Source organism: Eriocheir sinensis, chromosome 32 (assembly GCF_024679095.1).
Source record: "Eriocheir sinensis breed Jianghai 21 chromosome 32, ASM2467909v1, whole genome shotgun sequence".
Taxonomy (NCBI): Eukaryota; Metazoa; Arthropoda; class Malacostraca; order Decapoda; family Varunidae; genus Eriocheir; species Eriocheir sinensis.
In genome coordinates this window covers 2,357,182-2,380,607 of record NC_066540.1, presented here as the reverse complement: position 1 = coordinate 2,380,607, position 23,426 = coordinate 2,357,182, and the positions used below count along the sequence as shown (strand labels likewise).

The following is a 23,426-nucleotide window of genomic DNA, read 5'->3' as shown; positions in this document are numbered from 1 at the left end:
GAAAATTCATGCTCAAAACATTTTTTTTTGACACAAGGTAATCAACCTTACTAGATAAACAATTCAAGTTAGAGAGAGATATGTACAATAGACTGTACCCTGTAGAGATAGGGAAGAAAGGTGATGCATGGTTAGATGTTAATGAGTAGGGACTAAGGTCCCTGTCCCATCAACATTCGGTAAAGCGGCACCAGTGACGACACCACCATGAAGTATACCACAGGTCCAACCGAGGCCATAGAGAGACTACAGGTACGGGGAGCACCGCTACTGGAAATTGGAGCATTAGAATCGAGAGCTATTGGTGGAGCATTAGAATTACGAGAAGACAGGCGTTCCCTGAGAGCCAACCTCTGCTTGAAAGTTAGGTCCCAAGTATATAATGAATAGTGTTGTAATTTAAACCTTTTAACTTCTTGGTTGCTTCAAGTAAAGATCTTAATGAGGTAGTGTTTTCAATCTTGGCCCGTAATAGGTCTGACGATAGGCACCACCTCGTCGAGGGTGATGGACGTACTACTATCTAGAAGAAAGGTGGTAACATCATTAAATTTCTGAGGAAGGGCATCAACATCTGATCCTAAACCTCTTATAATTACAGAATCAGCACTTTTCTCTCTCTTCCTAATTTCCAAGAAGGTGTGAATTTAAGCTGTAGAGGGTAGTGAGGAGTGGTCAAGAGTGGTGAGAAGATTCTGGTGGTTAGTTTTTGAATTGCTTATATATACAATTAGGTTGGCAACAGTGCTGGCATGGTTAGTTTTTAAATTGCTTATTTCTACAGTTAAGTTGGCAACAGCACTAAAATGACCCTTTACTGTCTTAAAGAGTTGAGATATATCCTTGCTGTTGGAAGACTAACTATTATTACGATTTAGGCGTCGGCAACAGGAAGTGCAAACATAACATAGGCCATGATTAGAATAATCAACCACATTATTGAAGGCTTTGTAGGGAAGTCCTGATCACCATGGGTCCAAACAGAGCAATGCTCACACTCCAGTGAGTCTTCGTCCCCAATAGCAATCCCACAAGTGGTACATGTCTGGTGGGATGAGTTAGTAAATTCTCTCTTGGAGGTAATTGAAGAGTTGGAGAGGACTGTGGAGGCCATGAGGAAGGAAAATCGAGTCCTTCGTTCATCAGGTCTCCAGACAGGCGACGTACATAGTATACCGTCACAAGATGGGGGCTGGCAGGTAGTCAAGAGCCATGGCAACTGCTTAAAGCTGAAGAGGACCAATCCTGCGGGTGTCGAGTGCCGCAACTCCTTCCAGGCTCTCTCTGAGCTGAGGGAGGGAGTGAAGGAGCAGGAGGTGAAGGAGAGGAGGGCAGATGACAAATCCCTGCCCAGAGGTAACATTTTGGTTGTTGGGGATAGCCAGGTCAGGTTGTTAGATAGAGTCTTCTGTGCTAAAGATAGGACACGTAGGACCAGGGTGTGTTTTCCTGGGGCGGGGATTAAGGATGTCAGCGACAGGGTAGAGTCGTGCATGTCAGGCGAGGGAGTCAAACCCATCGTCTGCCTGAGCGTGGGAGGGAACGACATAGGCAGGTTAGGTAGTGAGCAGCTCCTGCGTCGCTACATTGAGGCTATTCGAAGAATTACGACCAAAGGCGGGGTTCCTGTGGTGTGTGGGGTTCTGCCAAGGCGGCGGGTTGGTGCCATTTGGATGTCCAGGGCTATTGCATTAAACTGCAGGTTGGCAGATTATTGCAAAGCAAATGGATGGAAATTTGTCAACGCCTGGGACAGTTTCTTTGGCAAGAACCACCTATACCAGAGGGACGGGGTTCACCTTTCATGGGAGGGGGTACAGATCTTGTCTGATGCCCTTAAACGTGGATTGGGGGCCCTGCAGGATTTTTTAGGGTAAGCAAGAAGGGGCCTAAGATGGCAATACCAAGTGGGAGCACTAAATGTAGTAATAATAATAGCGACTGCAGGGTAAGGCAAGGGGTAGGTCTAAATGTGTACAATACAAACAGTAGAAGTATTAGGAATAAGATAGATTTATTGAGGGGAAAGGCGTGCGTAGATAAATTTGATATGATAGCGATCACAGAGTCATGGATAAACACTGCAGACAGAAACATTCTCCCAGAATTAGAGATTGAAGGGTATAAGTTATTCCACCAAGATCGAATAGGCAGGAAGGGGGGTGGGGTCGCACTCTTCATCAGGGACAATCTTAAGTGTGTCACTAACAACTCAATCAAGAAAGATAGCAATACAGAATCCCTCTGGGTAGAAACAATAGGTAGGAAGGAGAAGCTTGTCATCGGAGTACTTTACAGACCGCCCAACCTTACCAGGGACAGTAGCCAACCCCTTTTACAAGAAATCAGTAGGGCGTCATGATATAGGAATGTGTGTGTAATTGGGGATTTCAATTATAGGAACATAGAGTGGGATACTTTATCCGGAGACCAAGAGGTACAGGATTTGTTAGATGTGATACAGGGTAGTTTCCTTAAGCAGTTAATTAAAACACCAACGAGGGAAGAAAATATTTTGGATTTGTTGTTAACTAATAGAGGACATAATAAGCAACATTGGGGTTGGGGATTCATTAGGTAACAGTGATCATAAGGGAATTAGATTTAATATTAAATGGGAGGATCGAGTAAGCAGTAACAACACATTAATACCTGACTTCAGGAAGGCAGACTACGAGGGATTAAGAAAGCAGCTGCAGAGACTTAGGGGAGTGAGAGCAGAAGTAGGTCAGGACCCAGAGCAGGGAGGGGTGGTAATCTCTGGTGAGGTCACTAGTCAGGTCAGTAGCTTGGAGGGTGAGTACAATAGTCTGGTCAGGGAGATTAAATTAGGACAGAAACAGTTTATACCTCACAGGGAAGTCAGGTCAACAGGTAATTACCCGCGATGGATGACAGACAGGCTAAAAACTGAAATAGGAAGGAAAAGAGGACTATATGTTAGAATCAAAAGGGGGGAAACTCACCTAAGGGATAGTTACAACGATTTAGCTAGAGCAGTAAAGAAAAACACACGTATGGCAAAACGTAATTATGAGATTAGAATTGCCAGGGAAGCAAAGACCAATCCAAAGGGCTTCTTTCAGCTTTATAAGACCAAGGTTAGGGATAAGATAGGGCCGCTTAAGTCAGGAGAATCACTGATTGATAGTGATGAGGAAATGAGCGAGGCGTTAAATATATATTTCTTAACTGTATTTACCAAAGAAAGATTAGATGATATACCTCAGGGAGAACAGATCTACAGGGGAGAAGAGGTAGAAGAATTAACCGACATCAACATAAGTAGGGAGCTCGTGATTAGACAGATAGATAGACTTAAAGCCACTAAGGCGCCAGGGCCAGATGAACTTTTCCCCAGGGTAATAAAGGAATGCGTAACTGAAATAAGTGGGCAGTTAACAGAAGTATTTAGGAAGTCACTAGACACAGGGGTGGTGCCTGTTTCATGGAGGCAGGCACACGTTATTCCAGTATTTAAGAAGGGAGACAAATCTTCTATGGAGAACTATAGGCCGATTAGTTTGACGTCAGTTATAGGTAAAATGATTGAGTCAATAATAGCTGATACTATTAGGGACCATACAGACAGACATAATTTAATTCACGACTCACAGCATGGGTTTACTAAAGGAAAGTCGTGCCTCACTAATCTTATATCCTTTTACAATAGAGTATACGAGTCAGCTGACAATAATGAGAGCTATGATGTGGTTTATCTTGATTTTAGTAAGGCCTTCGATAAGGTACCTCACAAGCGACTGTTAAATAAAGTCAGGGCTCATTGGATAAGAGGGAAGGTATTTGATTGGATTAAGGCGTGGATTAGCGAAGGAAACAGAGGGTTACCGTTAACGGTAAAAAATCCGAATGGGGTAATGTTACCAGTGGGGTTCCTCAAGGTTCAGTTTTAGACCCGCTTCTATTCATTATAATTATTTACATCAATGACATAGACAATATATATATATATATATATATATATATATATATATATATATATATATATATATATATATATATATATATATATATTATATATATATATATATATATATATATATATATATATATATATATATATATATATATATATATATATATATATATATATATATATATATATATATATATATATATATATATATAACTCCCACTTTTAAGTCCAAATGACGCCCCTGATTGTAACAAAGTATCTTGTAACACCCACAACTGGGTGCCGGTGGAAATCTCCTCATTAAACACTGATAAATTAATCTAGGGAACTCAGAAAAATCCGAGTTAGAGAGTGCTGGCTGTGGGGATTGAACCAAGGACCTTCGACATAGAAAGCCATGTCTGTCAGTCGAGCCAATAAAGGTAAAGTAAAGTTGGGGGCATACGCTGTAGCAGCGCGTGGCCTCGGTGCTCTTCTCCGTAACTTTGGCCCTTGAGCCTGTGGTGGGAGGGAGCCCATTACCCCGGGACACAGGGCCAGTGTGACATCCGGGTTACCACAGTTTCCCCAGATTTCCCCAGGTACCCATTTATCGACCAGCCCGAGAGGGAGGATGATCAGCTGGGTGAGCTGCACGCCGACTGCTCGGGCCGGGATTCGAACCCGGGCCCGCGAAGTAGAAGAAAGGCACGCTGACCACTAGTCCACGGAGGCGTATTGGCGCCCAATCTCAAGTAAACCCACTCACAATAGCACATAATTTTTTTTCTGGTAAATTTTGTACTTTGAATGAATTTGCTAACCATTTCTGTTGAAAAACAGCAGATATTTTTTTGAACCCTTCCACCCTAACCTACTCAGAAATTAAAAAAAAAAAATAGTGACAAAATCATAGCCTTGAGGCAGTAATATTCAACCCCAGCATCAAAAAACTTATACTGCTGCCCTATGAAAGGCATCTCTTAACTCCGATGAAGTAGGTGGTGACTGTGGTGGAGCAGCTTCATTGTCATCCCTTGCAGTGGCAGGTGTCATTGGGCCAGCAGATGTTGAAGCAGTGGCTGGTGTCATTGGGCCAGCAGATGAAGCAGTGGCAGGTGTCATTGGGCCAGCAGATGATGAAGCAGTGGCAGGTGTCATTGGGCCAGCAGATGTTGAAGCAGTGGCTGGTGTCATTGGGCCACCAGATGATGAAGCAGTGGCTGGTGTCATTGGGCCAGCAGATGTTGAAGTAGTGGCTGGTGTTATTGGGCCAGCAGATGATGAAGCAGTGGCTGGTGTCATTGGGCCAGCAGATGTTGAAGTAGTGGCTGGTGTTATTGGGCCAGCAGATGATGAAGCAGTGGCAGGTTTCTTGGGCCAGCAGATGATGAAGCAGTGGCAGGTGTCATTGGGCCAGCAGATGATGAAGCAGTGGCAGGTGTCATAGGGCCAGCAGATGATGAAGCAGTGGCAGGTGTCATAGGGCCAGCAGATGATGAAGCAGTGACAGGTGTCATAGGGCCAGCAGATGATGAAGCAGTGGCAGGTGTCTTGGGCCAGCAGATGATGAAGCAGTGGCAGGTGTCATAGGGCCAGCAGATGATGAAGCAGTGGCAGGTGTCATAGGGCCAGCAGATGATGAAGCAGTGGCAGGTGTCATAGGTCCAGCAGATGATGAAGCAGTGGCAGGTGTCTTGGGCCAGCAGATGATGAAGCAGTGGCAGGTGTCATAGGGCCAGCAGATGATGAAGCAGTGGCAGGTGTCATAGGGCCAGCAGATGATGAAGCAGTGGCAGGTGTCATAGGGCCAGCAGATGATGAAGCAGTGGCTGGTGTCATGGGGCCAGCATATGTTGAAGCAGTGGCTGTTGCCGGAGTAGCTGATGGTATCTTTTCCACAAGTAATGAACAATGTGCTGGGATGGTCTCTAGCAATACAGCAGCGGGGCTGAAAAAAAGGGTCATATATTAGTCATGATTAATGCATGGAATTTAAATAGGTGGTTGAAGAAAAAGGGTCTTAAAGGTTAAATATTACTTATTAACAGAAATATTCCACTATTTGTTATCGGTCCCTGTCGAAGGGGAGTCACCTTGTCGTGGTGACGGGGCTTGAAGCGAGGTCGACGGCACCACCTACCGTGGTGGCTTGCCCACCTCGATAGGGCTCGATGTCCGTTGGCCTCGTGGACCAAGTGCTCCCCCCTCATCACCGGTAGAGGAGGCCTACTGGTGATGTTGCCTTCTCCCGCCCTACCCTTTTACTTACCAGGGCAGAGCTACTGTCTCCCTACGTGTTTGTCGTGCGTGGCGTCCCGTATACTCCCCGTGCCCTCTCATCTGGGGGTTGAGTCCACCGCAGGGCAGGGTGTAGTTCCCCTCGGTGGGCAACACACTCCTTTGGTGGGAGGGTTGGGGTAAGACGGTGGTTCAGTGTGGCCCCACTGAATCAATCGGCTGGTCATGCGATGGCTAGGTTCAAGTGGTCATTGCCGGGTGGGCGGTCGCAACGGTCCCTCGGCCACCGTTAAACACCTGGCAGTGGATGCGTATACTTCCCCAATACCCCTGGGGCTGTTGGGTGCGGTGTGGCCCCAACATTCAGCCTCCCCTTGTTGGGCTCCGTGGTGGGTGGGGGTGTGGGGGAGTGAAACACCTCCCCTGTGTATGGGTAAGTTTCCTTTGCCTCGGCCTGCCTCTCTCCCTGACGTCCGCCTGTCCCCGATTACCCCTACACGGTCCTCTCTCGTCGCCACCTTGGAGCCTTTCACCGTTCCTGGTGGTGCCGCTGGAAAGTCCCTACCTCCTAGAGGGGCTGACCAAAACAAGTCCGTGCGACACAAAAGTCCACGTGTGTCTGACAAGGCTGCCTCCCATTCTGGGGGTAACTCTGATGTGCGTCCCTCTTCCAAGCTGGACGCACTTCAAATAGTGAATATCGATCTATCGTTTTCCTACCGTGCCTTGCACTCCTTACTCAAGCCATTTGGCACAGTCCTTCGTATCCGTCTCATTTATGATGGAGACTTCAAGTCAAACAGATGCTATGTGACCTTTGCTTCCAGCGCTGAAGCCCAGTCGGCGTGTGATGCTGTTGCGACTCTGCCTATCGCAGGTGCTGGATTTCAAGCGAAACTTCTCCGCTCCTCCAATATTTCTGACAGTGACATAGACTATGTCCCGAACCTCTTCGAAGACGCTTTGTTAGAGCCAACTCCCAGGGACAGCCAGGTCCCTTCCCCTCGTTGGTTTCTTGCATACTATAGGAATGGGCGTGGCAACTTCATTCATGCTGCTAGGTACCTCGCCAAAGAAATTGGCACGATCCCTGAGGGGAATCTGAAAAAGTATGGGAAGGGAGTGTTAGTCAGGGCTAAAGATATTACTCAAGCTAAAATGCTGCAACATTACCATGCCCTGCTGACATGTTTGAAACGGTCAAAGCACACCATACCTTCAATTATAGTAAAGGCAGTATATATAATCATGACCTCTATGAGTTCTCTGAGGAGGAAATATTTGGGATGTGCCCTAGTTCTGTTCATAAGGTGTCCAAGATGAAGGGTTCAGCTAACATGATACTTCTCACCTTTTTTGGTTCTACCCTCCCTGACTGTGTCAGTATTGACCCTCCCCATCTTCGGGTAAAGCCTTTTGTTGACCGCCCTCTACTGTGTTTTTTCATGTTACGGGTATGGTCATGGTAAGAAATACTGCACCGAGCCTTCCCGGTGTGGTAATTGTTCTGCATTAGCCTCACACTCCACGGCGGAATGTGAGTCAGATGCTTATTGCTTCTATTGCCAGGATGCTCACCAGTTGTCTTCCAGACAATGCCCACGATATCGCCTGGAACAGGATATTTTGCAACTTGCAAATAGTCAGTTTATCAGCCTTGGTAGTGCGCACCGTGAACTCCTCTACCGCCAGAAGGCCGGTACTGGAGCAAAGACGTACACCTCATCGCTAGGCACTCGCTCTTCTGCCCAGTCCGCTACACAGGTGTCTTCTACGGTTTCCTCCCGGCCCTTTGAAGCTACTGTTATTACGTCCCATAATAGATTTTCCCTTTTGTCCTGTGATTCTGTCGAGTCACCTCCAGGTTCTGATGGGGCTTCTCCGGCCTCGTCCCAGGTGATGCATGTTGATGTACATGCACCTCACATTGCTTCGCCGAAGTCCGCCAGAGGTATGAAGAAGCGACATCGCGGTTTTACAGATTCAGTTGAATCTGTTTCGCCAACTAAGATTACTGTAGGTATACATGATTCTGGGGTCTCTCAGGATAGGCCTATGGAGGAAGATGCGGAGGCTCATATTGAGCCTGCTGCGACCCCCTCTGTTCCAGTTCCTGTTGCTTCTAGTGGTTTTCCTGATCGGGATATGGAAACTGAGGGATCCCTTGGAGACAGTGTTGGGAATCCTCCCGGCGAGCATGTAGCTTCGGGGAGTGGCGTGCGGTCTGGCTCTAGTAGTGCGGCGTCCGGAGGGGGCGCAGGTTCCTTTGTTGGGAGAAAGCTCGAGGTCCCTCGACCCGACTCCTCTCGGGTCCCAGTCTCCTCTTCTCGTCGTATTACTGTACCGAATCAGGTGAGTAAAAGGCAGTCTCTTTCAGGGGTTCGCCTGGAGCGCACTCGAAAATAGACATCTTCCTACTCCTCCAGTGGAATTGTAGAGGCCTACGAGCCTCGCGGGAGGAACTCCGAGCATTGATATCTCGGTTTTCTCCGGCTTGCCTTTGTTTACAGGAGACAATGCTCGGAGACTACACTCACTCTAGTCCTCCTGGGTATCGTGCCGTTTACAGTACCCCTAATCCTGGACAGGGCCACCATGGTGGCACCGCCATATTCGTTCGCTGTGATATCCCTTATGTCCCATTACAACTTCACTCAACGTTGCAGTCTGTTGCTGTTAAGGTTTATTTGGGCAAATCTTATACATTATGTAGCCTTTATCTCCCTCCTGGTGTTCCCGTTGACAGACACGATCTTGACGACCTGGTGCAGGAACTTTCCTCGCCTTTACTTTAATTGGGGATTTTAACGGTCGCCATCCGTTGTGGGATGATGGTGCTAGCAAGCCACGCGGACTTTTAGTTGCTTCTTTTATTGAGGATCAGGGATTACAAATTTTAAACTCTGGGGAGGTGACACATTTTCATAGCCAGACTGGTACTTTTACCTCTATAGATCTTTCACTTTGCACTTCTAGTAGTAACAAATGTACGGAAGTGGGGGTAGCCTCAGCGGGGGGGACTGGAAGTGGGGGTTGGGGGGGGTCAGCGGGGGGGTTACCGAAGAGGGGGTATCTGTCCCCTCTCCCTCCCCTCCCCCCTCCCCTACCCCCCCATCTTTTACCTTTTCACCCCCCCCCCCTTCCCCTCTCGGACTAGCGTACGGAAGCGGGAGGGTGACGGGAATAGGGGTGCCCAGCAGGGAGAGGGGGGGGGGGAAGACGGGAGAGGGGGTACTTGAAGGGTTAAGATAAGATCTTGGGCCCTCGAATGACCACAAGATTATAATCACGGAAAAGGTTAAGGACATTAGGTTAATGACCAGGCTAGAATATGAATTTACTCTCTAATGCAAGTCCGAAAATAAAATAAAAAATCGTCACTGAACGTAAGACTCGATAAATTATTTAAGTTTTTGCTGGATGTATTGTATCATTATCTTCTTATTTCTCATTTCTCAACATGTTTCTTCTTATTTCTTTCCTCAACTTATATATATATATATTTTTTTACACCGGTTATTTGGTGCCATCTAACCCTAAACACTGCAGCACCAAGTCTTTTTTTTCTGATTTTGCATTAATTAATGTCTTATATCTCATTTCTTAACTTATTTCTTCTTATTTCTTTTCTCAACTTGCATTTCTTTATATTTTCTGCCTGCTCTTCGGTGTCATATGATCTTAGACGTTGCCGCATCGAGTTTACCTTTTTCCGTGAAAAAGGGATCATGTGTGTGTGTGTGTGTGTGTGTGTGTGTGTGTGTGTGTGTTCCATTCCCCTCTGATTCTTGAGAAATCTGCTGCTAGCTCGAAATTTTGTGGGCCAACTTTTTTAGCCGAATATATGCTCCGAAGCGGAATTTAGTGAGGATTCTTATGGTATCTTCAAATTCCTCATACGTCTATTAGTTCCCGCGTTACACCGATAAAACTGATTTTTTTTCTCTCGTCAGAGTAGCCTAACAAATAAAAATCACTCAAAGCTCCTCATCTACGTTCCTTAGAAAGATTGCCATATGTTACTATTGAGAAACTTATCCCAACAACTGCAAATTTGACGCACTTTCATTTTTTTCTTCTGATTTTGCATTAATTAATGTCTTATATCTCATTTCTTAACTTATTTCTTCTTATTTCTTTTCTCAACTTGCATTTCTTTATATTTTCTGCCTGCTCTTCGGTGTCATATGACCTTAGACGTTGCCGCATCGAGTTTCCTTTTTCCCTAGATCAAGATAGCGATCAACCGAAGGCAACCCAGAAATACCTCAGTGAGTCAGTGGAGGGAAGGGAGAGCGATGTGAGAGGGAAAGTGTGCGTGTGTGTGTGTCTGTGTGTGTGTGTGTGCGCGTGTGTGAGTGTGTGTGTGTGTGCGCGTGTGTGAGTGTGTGTGTGTGTGTGTTCCCTTCCCTCTGATTCTTGAGAAATTTGCGGCTAGCTCGAAATTTTGTGGGCCAACTTTTTTAGCGGAATATATGTTCCGAAGCGGAATTTAGTGTGGATTCTTATGGTATCTTCAAATTCCTCATACGTCTATTAGTTCCCGAGTTACACCGAGAAAACTGAATTTTATTCTCTCGTCAGAGTACCTAACAAATAAAAATCACTCAAAGCTCCTCATCTACGCTCCTTAGAAAGATTGCCATATGTTACTATTAAGAAACTTATCCCAACAACTGCAAATTTGACGCACTTTCATCGAAAACTTAATTTTTAATCATTTTTTATTTACTTTTATGGCGCGTTTCGCGTCATCGTCCGCCAGAACCTTTTACCCTTGAGGACATGAAATGCGTCATCGTGCGCGAGAGGGTTAAATAAGTCAGATTTATCTCAAATTCACTGTCTGGGCAGACAAATATTCGGATAAGAGAAGGCAAACCAGTTTGTAGATATATATAAATATGCTGTATATTCACGTCTTGTTGATTTGGGTATAAATACTCCTGAATCCCAACAGTTTCGCTCAACTCTCCCTTCCATCATATCTTTCTCCCTCCCTCTTCTCTCTCCTCCCCCCCTCCTTCCCTCCCTCCCCTTCCCTTTCCTTCCCTCGTGTTATTAAATAAGTCAGATTTATCTCAAATTCACTGTCTGGGCAGACAAATATTCGGAAAAGAGAAGACAAACCAATTTGTATATATATATATATATATATATATATATATATATATATATATATATATATATATATATATATATATATATATATATTCACGTCCTTATGGATATCTTCTTGTTGATTTGGGTATAAATACTCCTGAATCCCTACAGTTTCGCTCAAACATTGTTGGAGAGCCTCCCAGGTGAACGCGTATTCCAATGGTGAACTCCAGGAAAAAGGAACTCTTACACGTTCTATACTCCCAACATAACGATATATCCAGATCTGTGTTAAATTTTCCCACCATATTCTATATGACATTACAATGCTTGAATTGGACAAAGAAACATCATTTGTTTTTAATTTTAAAACTTAAAGAAGAAGAACTGCCCTTTAAAATGCTGTATCACATGTATAACTCGTATACAATACTCATCACAAAAAAAAAAAAAACACTCGTGCACCCGATTACAAAAACAAGAAGTGAACACTCCGTTTCGACACAATTTTTTTGCAATTGACAGTGGTTCTTAATGAAGTTAAGAGTAATGGTATTTTCAACTTTAAACACTTTTCAAGATTTTGTGATATGACACTAGCCATGTATGTCCAATTACGTTTAGTCTTCGTCATTGTCCGACACAACAAGGTCCGAGTTCACGTCATCGACGTCTTCAACGTTGTCATCATCATCTTCACTATCATCCCCAGTTTGTAGACGAACATCAGCCAGCTGAGCAGGAATATCCTCTCCTTGGAACCAAACTGGTTGCAGATGCCATTGTACCAATCTCCATCCATGTTGTTCTGGATCTGGGATGTCTGGGTTTGGTTGATGTGCCGACCGCCATATTGCGACTTGGTAGTTTACTCGGTTGACATGTTCTCTGAGTGTTTTCTTACAAGGAGGGAGTGATGACATATCTACATTTTTCAAAGATTCTACCCCTCCTTTAGAGCAGACGTCATTGATTTTTGTGTACCGGACAACGTTCACATCCCTAAGGCGTGGTTTTCCGTAGACAGCACAGGTGAACTCTTCCAGTTTTTGATGCAGCTGTTCCGACACAGACCAATCAACCCCAAGTTGGCTCAGCGAGTGTTCATATTCTGGTGATTTCTGGATGATTTTGAGTGGCTTCACTTTTCCATGACCTTTCAGTGCACTTGTGGTGTCACAGCCAGTGAAAGCATGCAATGCGAGCAGTGCTGTACAGTGTGTCTGTGTGTACTCCTGCGCCATGTCCGTGATGTTCACTATCTGCCGTTTGTTTCCAGTGCCAGTGTCGAATAGAACCACGATATCCTGGAAACTCCTTGCATAGTGGAGTAGCAGGAAAAGAATATCACTGTCTGGGCTCTTGACTCTGGCATATTTGTGTCCTTGTCTTTCCGCGTACTCGATGTACAGAATGATCCTCGTGTCGGTTTCTTCTTGTTCTGAGTGCAAGTCGACTATTTCTGTTACGGTGACATTCTTTCCGTCTGTGGAGGAGAGAAGGTAAGCTTTACCATGGGCAAAGAACGTCAGTTCTTTCCGCTCATGTCTGCTGCATACTCCTCAGTGCTCCACTGTGCAAGTAGTAGATCTATCAGTTGGTTTTTGTTCTCATCGTTAGCAAGAAATGCTTTCCAGTCGGCTGGTTTCTTGGTTGAAGGACCTCCTATGATCAGCTTTTCAGAGACGCCTCTTCTTCGCCGTTCAGTTGACTTGACGGATACTTCTTTGTATGTGTCTGTGCTGAATACACAGTCTCCATCTGGCAGCATATTGAATATCTTTCTACAGATCTGTCGGAAATTCCCGGGGACTTCAGTGAGGCAATAGAACAGCACATTACCATCCACTATGGTCAGCGTCTCTGTGATTGGAGGAAGCGGGAAGCTTTCTTTGTTCTCACAAAGTTTGTGCAATGCCTTAGACTTGTCAGTCTTGACCAGAAAGTGCCCTGGGAGTCCGATGCTATAGGGTATCGTTGTCAGAGGGTAAGCCATGAGATCTTTCAAATCCAACTGTATTCCCTGTTGCTGGGATTGGACCAAGAAGTAGAAGGCGCTGTTCGATTGTTCCTTGTATTGCATCATCCGATTCTGTGCTGCGTTTAGTTTGACCTTCTTGTTGATGTCCTCGAATGACTTCAATTTCAGGGACTTCACAGGTTGGAAGAAGTCTTTCCCAGTTTCCAAGCGAGCCGCCACAAATTCTTCACGTGCTTTCTGTCCAGCTTTCTCCGCGTGCAAAATATCACTGGCTATATTCTCAGGGACTACGGCACCCGACGACAGAACAACCAATAGCTCTTTCATTTCCACATCGAAGGGATTCGTGAAGCAGCGAAAAGCAGCAAGAGCTTGTTGCACAGTCTTCTCACTTTTCCTTATTTCTGCATCAGTCAGGTCCCGGTGTTTGGTTTTGCTCGAGTCCTCCTTCTTCAAACCTGCCATCTGAAAGGTCACGTCGGCATACTGAGATCTTGCGTGCGTTGTCCTCACCCATCTCTGATAGGCATTGTAATTGGTCAGAAGACCAACTCCACCAGACCTTGACTTCGCGTGACGCATAAACGTTTCCTCCATAGTCTTGTCAACTGGGGCGCGGTTCCCTGGTATGAAGGATCGTGCGACACTGATGGCACCCAATTTCAACAAGTGAGTTGCTCCTGGGTGGGAATTCTCTATGTTTGCGAGATATAGAGAGAAGAAGGTCAGGTACCTTGCATAGTTATGTCCTCCGAATGAAAAGAACAAATCTGCCATCATGTGCATAGTATGCGCATAGAGATGGAAATTGTTCTGCTGCACGGCCTCCAGCAAGGACTGCACCAGGGAGACATGGTCCATGTAGGACATCCAGAAGGATGCAGTTTTCCCAAGGCTTCCATCCCGAACTTCCGCACGAAAATCCATGTAGTCCTTGATGTACTGATCAAGACTCTCCTCCTCCAAAATTGCTCCGATTGTGTCTGGATTAGGACATTTCAAAAACGAGTCGAGCTTCTGAAGTGCATCCGGCGTCAACGAAGCGAAACAGGAACCTTCTTGTCTCTGTTTGTGGAACTTTTCCAGGAGTAGTCGTTCAAGTGCCTCTTTTATTACTTTGTGGCAATGAAGCGCTCTCTCGTAGTGTTTGCCAGTCAAGACCCCTTCCAGTGAACCAGACGCAATAAGACCTGGTTCAATGAGGACATCAGAAAACCCGGAGCCTCTCAGCTTCTTTCCAATCATTTTGAAGTAAGCACCGATGAGATGAAAACTGCCGATCAGAATAATGTGCTTGTCGTACCTCTCTGGTTCGCTCCAAATCAGTGGATAAGCCTTCATACAGACTCCTAGATCAAATGTGGTTATCACATACATTTGGTTGACCTCACTTGTTGCCTTTTCTGCGCACTTCAAGCACTCTGCTACTGTTTTGTACTCGATGATGGGTTTGGGAATGACGGGATAGTAGTCAATCGTAGTGAGTCTACTTGGAGTGATTCCCAGTTGTGACACGAACCCAGTCCATCCAGGCACAGTCTGACTGATGTAGGAACTCATTCTGCATAATGTCCAGAATATCTGAAGTTTGGTTGCCTTCTCCAATGCGGGTGGTCCTTCCTCAAATGTGCGTTGTGAAATCTGAAGAACTGGGCTCTTTCGAATGTTGACGTAGCATTCAGGAAGCTCGACTTCTTGCAATTCCAGGGATCTTTTACCAGTCCGCTGCAGGCTTTCAGGTTCTGGTCGGCCACCTTGTTGACCCCCCACGTCTTGGAGCATTATGCCATGAGCCGTGTGGATGGATCCCTTTCCTGTGAGATTGTGGATATTCTGGTCGAAGTTGTCGAACTCAGAATGGAATACTGAATGGACAGGATCTGGGTTCCTCACAATCTGGTTGGTCAAAAGAGCTGAGGACCTTTCAGTAGCCTCTGCTAGAGCTGTTTCCAGTTCCAGAGAGAATGCATAATTCTCACAGTGTCCAAGCTTGTTCATTAGGGATATGAGTTGTTCACTTCTGAACAGGTGTCGCAGCGTCAAGCAGAGGAGCATGTGCTTTGGCAGTTTCCATTCTCCAGTAGTCGCAGCTCTGCATATGTCCTGAAATATGTATACACAAAACGTAACATATCAAATATAACACAACGTAACAACAACGTACATTGCTGGTAACATACTGTTTTTGGTTCATGTTGTTTACTACTGATGTGCAGGTAAGTTTGATGTACAGGTAAGTATATAGAATAATGATGTAGACCTATGTGTTATCATTATTTACTCATCCATGTATAGCAATGTTTTTATTTGAATGATTACTGGTCGATGAGTCGTTGGGATATTTATACTGACCTGTCCAATTGACTCCACTAGCCTGTGCTATTTTGAAGATTCCTTGTTGGGTTTTCCGAACAGGAGACATGGCAGGAACTTATGCAGCTGCTGTGGAATAACACTGTCTTCAGTTCTCAGGTCTTGAGCCATTGGTGGCCATCTGATGTCCTCGGAGTTCTTGTAGGTCTGGACGATTTCCTGAATGAAAAATGGATTTCAGAATGTACAGCTGCTGTGCATTCAAACTCGGCTTAGTATTTCAAAATATTTTTTTTCAAGATAATTTCACAAAAATTTATAACACTGAAAATATAATACATTTATAATTACCTCATGCAGATGGACTCCACAGTCCTGTATCATATCTCTGGAACCAAGTATGTATGCTCTCTTAATGGCTGTCTCTATGTCAGTTGATCTGTTATAGATAATGCTGGACTTGAAGGTACCAAGGTTGCAGAAGGCAATTCGATCATTGTATTTCTTTTGTAGTTTCTCTTTCAGATTTTCAGACCGATAGTTCTCATTTGGAAAATCAGTGTCTCTCAGTTTTGTCACATACATCAAGCGCAGTTCATTCATGGTCGCCACATTGCTGTCCCGTATCACGCTGTCCTCGATGGCTTTGGATACAATGGAAAATGCAGCATGATGGGCCTCTTCCATATTCAACTGCTTTTGCTTCTGGTCATCGTCATTGCTTCTCCATTTTGCGGAGTCCTGAAGGTATGCACAACGACAGGACCTATGGTACTTGGCCTCAACAGCAAAGAGATCATGTCCTCGAATTCGCCGCAGCAGTGCTTCATCCGATCTCCTCTCTGCTGTCTCTAGAACTGATTTCCACCCTTCCTTCTCAAAGATGCACAGTCCCTCGGTTGTCCAATTGCCTTTCTTCTTGATCTTCTTTTTCTTTTCTGATTTGCAGAAAATGCAGTCTGGGTTGAAGATGATTTTATCAGCCGATGATCGCCTTGGTCGTGATGTAGTGGCTTCAGGAACTTCATCTGCAGGTTTCAAGCGATTCAGGTTCGCAGTGAATCTTTGGTAGCACACCATATGGTAGCCATGGTGGTTTTCCATCACATCAGGTATTTTGGCACATGCTGCTTCCATTCTGTACGAAGAATATGCTGGTTGTAAAAGTCGTTTTTCTTTGATGTCACGAAGTCTTGCGATTCGACCTTGAGAGTCCTTGGTTTCTGACAGCAGTAGGATTTCTCCATAATGCAGCCCTTCACAATGGACGATGCAAACCCTCTTTGCCTCATCGTCCTTCTTCTTCTTCTTGGGCTGGGGCTCAGAGTCGTCAGATGACATGACTATCTTAGTAGCATCACTTGTTCAGGAGATTCTGCAAATAGAAGGACATTCGATTTAAACACATTTGTGAACACCAGTGATTTTATTGTCAATCAAAAGATAATTTAACACAAATCCGGGGAATTTGTTTCGAAATGGCGGGTACCCGCACACAAATGATCTTGCAGTTACAACAAATGTTTACAACCTCTAAATATCATACATCATTGTAAGGAGTACTCAATTCTCTTTAATTTGACACCATAACCATGTTTATACAATAAATACAAGTGGAGTAACAGCAAAGAGAAAATATAGAATAATATCGAGTCGCGGAACTGACGCAATTTGCCCGATTTTGGGTACCCTCACATATCGGCCCACCACACACAGTGGATCCCAACTTTTTTCCTGTTAAGTCTCGATTTTGTGTTCAGGACATGATAAGGCTTCAGAAAAACATAGTGAAGTCAAGTTGTGGGGGGGGTGCACGAGCGCCTATTCTGGCCCACCGCCTATATGGTTTAAGCTCTCAGCTACTTCTGATCTTACTCTCTTAAGCCTTTGCAGTTACTTTCTTAAACCCTCGAAGTCCGCCTTCCTGAAGTCAGGTATTAAGTGTTGTTTCTGCTGACTCTATCCTCCCATTTAATATTAAATTTAATTTCCTTATGATCACTGTTACCTAATGAACCCCCAACCTCAATGTTGCTTATTATGTCCTCTTTATTAGTTAACAACAAATCCAAAATATTTTCTTCCCTCGTTGGTGTTCTAATTAACTGCTTAAGGAAACTATCCTACGGCGGGAAATGAAAAAGAACCATGCAGCATGGAAAAACTGCATGGAAATTTGTGTGCCTGTGAGAACAAGACAACGCTTGCTGAGCACCCAATGATGATCACAAGACTAAGATTCCCACCTGCGGGATATACTGTGAAATTTATTAATCATGCTAAAGCATATGAGCCATCTTATTTAGCATTCTATGTCTTTGAGAGTATTCTCGTAAAGCCTTCTTCGAATGGGTGTAAAGAGACATCACTTTGCCATAGCGTATGCTTACATTATAGTGAATAGAAACGGGGAAACAGTAGAAAGCGGATCCTATTGTGGAAGTAATGCTGTAAACCATTTTAGCTGAACCCACACTGTTTTGTATATAGAACGAACTTACATTAGCTGAACTCACACTGTTTTGTATATAGAACGAACTTACATTAGCTGAACTCACACTGTTTTGTATATAGAACGAACTTACATTAGCTGAACTCACACTGTTTTGTATATAGAACGAACTTACATTAGCTGAACTCACACTGTTTTGTATATAGAACGAACTTATATTAGCTGAACTCACACTGTTTTGTATATAGAACGAACTTACATTAGCTGAACTCTCACTGTTTTGTATATAGAACGAACTTACATTAGCTGAACTCACACTGTTTTGTATATAGAACGAACTTACATTAGCTGAACTCACACTGTTTTGTATATAGAACGGTCTTACATTAGCTGAACTCACACTGTTTTGCATATAGAACGAACTTACATTAGCTGAACTCACACTGTTTTGAATATAGAACGAACTTACATTAGCTGAACCCGCACTGTTTTGTATATAGAACAAACTTACATTAGCTGAACTCACACTGTTTTGATTATAGAACGAACTTACATTAGCTGAACTCGCACTGTTTTGTATAAAGAACGAACTTACATTAGCTGAACTCACACTGTTTTGAATATAGAACGAACTTACATTAGCTGAACTCACACTGTTTTGAATATAGAACGAACCCACACTCCTGGAATAAGTTAAAATTTTCTAAAGGCTACAATAAAATCAATATGACCGATGAAGATACGGCACGTCACAATGAACAAACTCACTGTCTTTTCTGTAAATATGGGTTTTAAAAGGTATAGGAGTAAAACATCATGACCATGAAAAATCATGAAACAATTACATTGAAGCTTATTGTAATAGATGCAACCTTCAAATGAAAAAAATCACAAATTGCAGCGCACTCTCATTGCACATAATGCGGATTACGACATGACGTTAATCCCGCGTGAATAAACGCTACGTGACTTTGAAAATCAAACTAAGACCAAAACATTCAGTTCAGAAATACCATGAAGTCATCATAAATGACTTGAGATTTATTGACGCGTATGTCTTTGTCTGGTTCACTCGCGGCTTTAGCGAACCAATTCATCAGCAATGGGAACGAACCCATATGCACACAACAGATGTTGAAAGATGTGCCAGCACCTGCGTTACCATTATTGATCAAGGGAAAGCAGGTTTTTTGTTATGACTATATGGATTCGATGGAACGATTTTCTGAGACACGTCTTCCATCTCGCGAAGATTTTTTCAATTCGCTTCAAGAAGCAGAACTTTCCGAAAGTGATTATAAACATGCTCAGAATGTTTGGAAAGTAGCTGGGTGTCAGAGCCTGATGGACTATTTGTTGCTTTATGTAAAAGTGGATGTTGGCCTTCTATGTGATGTCTTCCTAGAGTGGAGAGGTATTTTGAAAACCCAGTGGAGGTTGGATATTGTAAATTATGTTAGCCTGCCAGGATTTGCCTATGACTCTTTTCTGTTAAAAACACAGCAGGAATTAGAGATGCTTAGTAGCCCACACATATATCATTGCATTCAAACAAATGTGCGTGGGGGCTACACAAGTGTTGTGCGTCGTTTTGTACGCACCAATAACATCTACACGAACCCTCTGTTTAATCCAAAACATGATAGAAACACTTTCCTTTCATATCTTGACTTCAACAGTCTTTATCCCACTGTAATGCAAGAGAAGTTACCATGTGGAGATATGAGAAAACTAGATGAGACAGAAATGCACTGGTTTTTGAGCGGGAGGGGGGCTAGGTCAATCAAGCAACCGATGGCGATTTTGGATACCTCATTCTGTGCGATACTGAGGCTGTCTCACGTGAAGTCATTGAGAAAACGGATGACCTCCCACTGACCATCAGAAGACACAATATCATCAATAGAGATATATCGTCAGCCGCACACGAATGGTATGAAGAAGAAAACCGTCCAGTACCGTGTAAGAACATAAAACAGATTGGAACACATGTTGCTCAGGAGAAACTGCTGTTTGCTCTGTCCCTCCTTAAACTGCTTATTCAACTAGGCCGGGTTGTTAAAAAGTGCATGCTATTTATATGTTTAAGCAAAAGCACTTTCTTGCGGACTTCATTCAGGATAACATAGAAGCCCGCAAAAGTGCTACTTGCCCTATCAAGAAAACTGCAATCAAGTGTATTTCAAACAGCATTTTTGGTCGATTCCTGATGAACGCGGCCAAATATAGTGAAGACATAGATATTGTCACCAACCGCGAAAAGTTTTTGAAGCTGGTCCGAAGTCCTTACTTTAAACGCGTTGTACCCCTCAATGATGGTCATGTAGTTGTAGTTCGCCATAAGAAATATTCACAGGTGAATCATCCAAACTACATTGGCCGCTACGTCCTAGAGCTGTCCAAGCTGCGACTATTTGATTTCTTTTACAGTATCATGAAGGCTCATTACGGGGATCGGGCGAAACTAGTGTATTGTGACACTGATTCCTTAATAACAGAAACTGAAACTCCTGATCTATTAGCAGAGTACTCGCAGGAACCCTTTAAAAGCTATATAGACACAAGTAACTTTAGCTCCTCACATTCCTTGTACAACACAGACAACAAAGGCAAGCTCGGATTTCTCAAGTCTGAAGTGAGGGAAAGAACCATCTCAGAATTTGTAGGTGTAAGACCAAAGTGCTACTCCATCCTCTTGGCAGACGGTGACCGGTTGAGTTCAGCTAAGAGCGTTCCAAAGCTCATAAAGAAAAAAAATTGCTCATCAGCGATACAAAGACGTCCTATTCCAGAAGCAAACATTTACCTTTGGCTATCAGGGATTCACAGTGCGTAATAGACGAATGAGTACAGTAAAATATCCCAAGAGAGGGATATCTGTAGTTGAGGACAAAAGTTACTACTTTAGCACCTTGGAGTCACGATCTTACGGTCATCCCGATAATTCTACAGAGGTAGAGGAGGAGGAGGAAGAGAAGGAGGCTGTAATCATAATTTGACCAAATTCCAATAAACATTGAGTTTGTTTGACTTGTTTATATGCCCTTTATCAAAAAATGGATGAAAAAAAACAATGATTGTCTTAAAATTTATTCGATTTGTGGAAACATGTAGATAAAACGCGTCTATGTTTCGATCTGGCTCATATAAAAAAAAAAAAGACTCGCGAAATGTGCGCGGCGGCGGCAGCAGCGGGCCCTGCGGCGACATCATGCGACGACAGGATGCGACAGGATTGCGTGGGCTCAGGGCGGGGCGGGGCGGGAGAAAAGAAATAAGAAGAAATAAGTTAAGAAATGAGATATAAGACATTAATTAATGCAAAATCAGAAAAAAAAAGACTTGGTGCTGCAGTGTTTAGGGTTAGATGGCACCAAATAACCGGAGTAAAAAAATATATATATAAGTTGAGGAAAGAAATAAGAAGAAACAAGTTGAGAAATGAGAAATAAGAAGATAATGATACAATACATCCAGCAAAAACTTAAATAATTTATCGAGTCTTACGTTCAGTGACGATTTTTTATTTTATTTTCGGACTTGCATTAGAGAGTAAATTCATATTCCAGCCTGGTCATTAACCTAATGTCCTTAACCTTTTCCGTGATTATAATCTCGTGGTCATTCGAGGGCCCAAGTTCTTATCTTAACCCTTCGAGTACCCCCTCTCCCGTCTTCCCCCCCCCCCCCCTGCTGGGCACCCCTACTCCCGTCACCCTCCCGCTTCCGTAGGCTAGTCCGAGAGGGGTTGGGGGGGTGGGGGGTTGGGGGGGGTTGGGGGGGGTTGGTGAAAAGGTAAAAGATGGGGGTGGGGGGGTAGGGGGGCAGATACCCCTCTTCCGTAACCCCCCCGATGACACCCCCAACCCCCACTTCCAGTCCCCCCCGCTGAGACTACCCCCCCTTCCGTACATTTGTTACTACTACTTCTAATTCTCTTCCTGATTTTCGTTGGCGGGTCTTACCAGACTTGTATGGCAGTGACCACTTTCCAATTTTATTGGAACGCATTGATTCTGTACCACAGTCACGCCTTTCTCGCTGGCGTCTAGATAAAGCAGACTAGCAGCGATTTACGGAACTTACCTCCTCTCTTCGTCCGTTGGCTGACTTTGGAACTTCTGACGAGGCTGCATCCTATTTCACTGATGCCCTTAATTCTGCAGCCCTTCAATCCGTCCCCAGGACGTCTGGCCGGTTCCCTAAACGTCCTGTTCCCTGGTGGAACGCCGCTTGTACTACTGCTGTGCAAGAGAAGCGTGCTGCATTCTCTCGACTTCGTCGTCACCGTGGGGACCCCCAGTGTTTGGATGCTTTTCGGCGAGCGCGTGCTCGAGCACGACGCACTTTCAAGGAGGTTCAACGAATTTCTTGGAAGGCTTATCTCTTCCATCACTACCAGAACTACACTCACAGAAGTCTTTAACAGAGTTCGTAAGATCTCTGGGAAGTTTTCCCCCCCTCCCCCTCCAGTGTTATCGCATGCAGGGGAAACAGTGGCGGACCCTAAGACTGTTGCTGACCTATTCGCCAAGCACTTTGCCAGTGTCTCTAGGAAAGATCCTACTGCACCAGGGGCTCGTCATCGCCGGGATTTGGAATCACTCGGCGTTAACTTCGCTTCCACCGGAGGGGAATCTTATAATATTCCATTTTCTCTCTCCGAGTTGAAGACGGCTTTATCCCAGTGTCATGATTCCTCGCCAGGTCCAGACGACATCCCTTATGCTTTCTTACGCCACATATCTGACTGTGGTTTTACATTTTTATTGAATCTTTACAATTTCATTTGGCGTACCGGTGATTTTCCATCTCTGTGGAGTGTGGCTGTAATTCTTCCCATTCTGAAGCCTGGGAAAGATCATCTCCAAGCAACTAACTATCGACCTATTTCTTTAACATCCTGCATTTGTAAAGTGATGGAGAAGATGGTGAATGTCAGGCTTACGTGGTACTTGGAGAGCCGAAATTTACTGACCCCGGTGCAATATGGTTTCCGAAAGGTGCGCTCCACTTCGGATGCTCTTTTATCCTTAGAGTCCTCAGTTTGTGAGGCGTTTGCCAATAAACACCACCAGGTGACCGTGTTTTTTGATCTGGAGAAGGCCTATGGCACCCCTTGGTGTCATGGAATTTTACTTAACCTGTTTGAGTTTGGTCTTCGTGGCCGTCTCCCTGTTTTTATTCAGGAGTTTTTATCTCATCGTCTTTTACGGGTTAGAGTGGGGAGTACTCTTTCCGGGGTTTGTCCACTTGAGGATGGTATACCACAGGGAAGTATTCTCAGTGTTACGCTATTTGCTGTGGCTATTAATGGAGTCGTTGGTGTCCTGCCTGATGGAGTTCATAGCTCCTTATATGTAGACGATTTATCCATTTCGTTTTCTGCGGCAAGGGTGTCGTTGATTGAACAAAAACTG

General features: G+C 44.3%; 1 long non-coding RNA gene across 1 annotated transcript; it reads left to right on the top strand.

Moving 5' to 3' along the window:
• The first annotated feature begins 4,853 nt into the window (after positions 1-4,853).
• On the top strand, positions 4,854-5,758 carry LOC127006055 (uncharacterized). Its single transcript, XR_007759031.1, has 4 exons — positions 4,854-4,965; positions 5,322-5,465; positions 5,501-5,581; positions 5,653-5,758. It is a non-coding gene; the product is annotated as an uncharacterized LOC127006055 (long non-coding RNA).
• Positions 5,759-23,426: the final 17,668 nt, after the last annotated feature.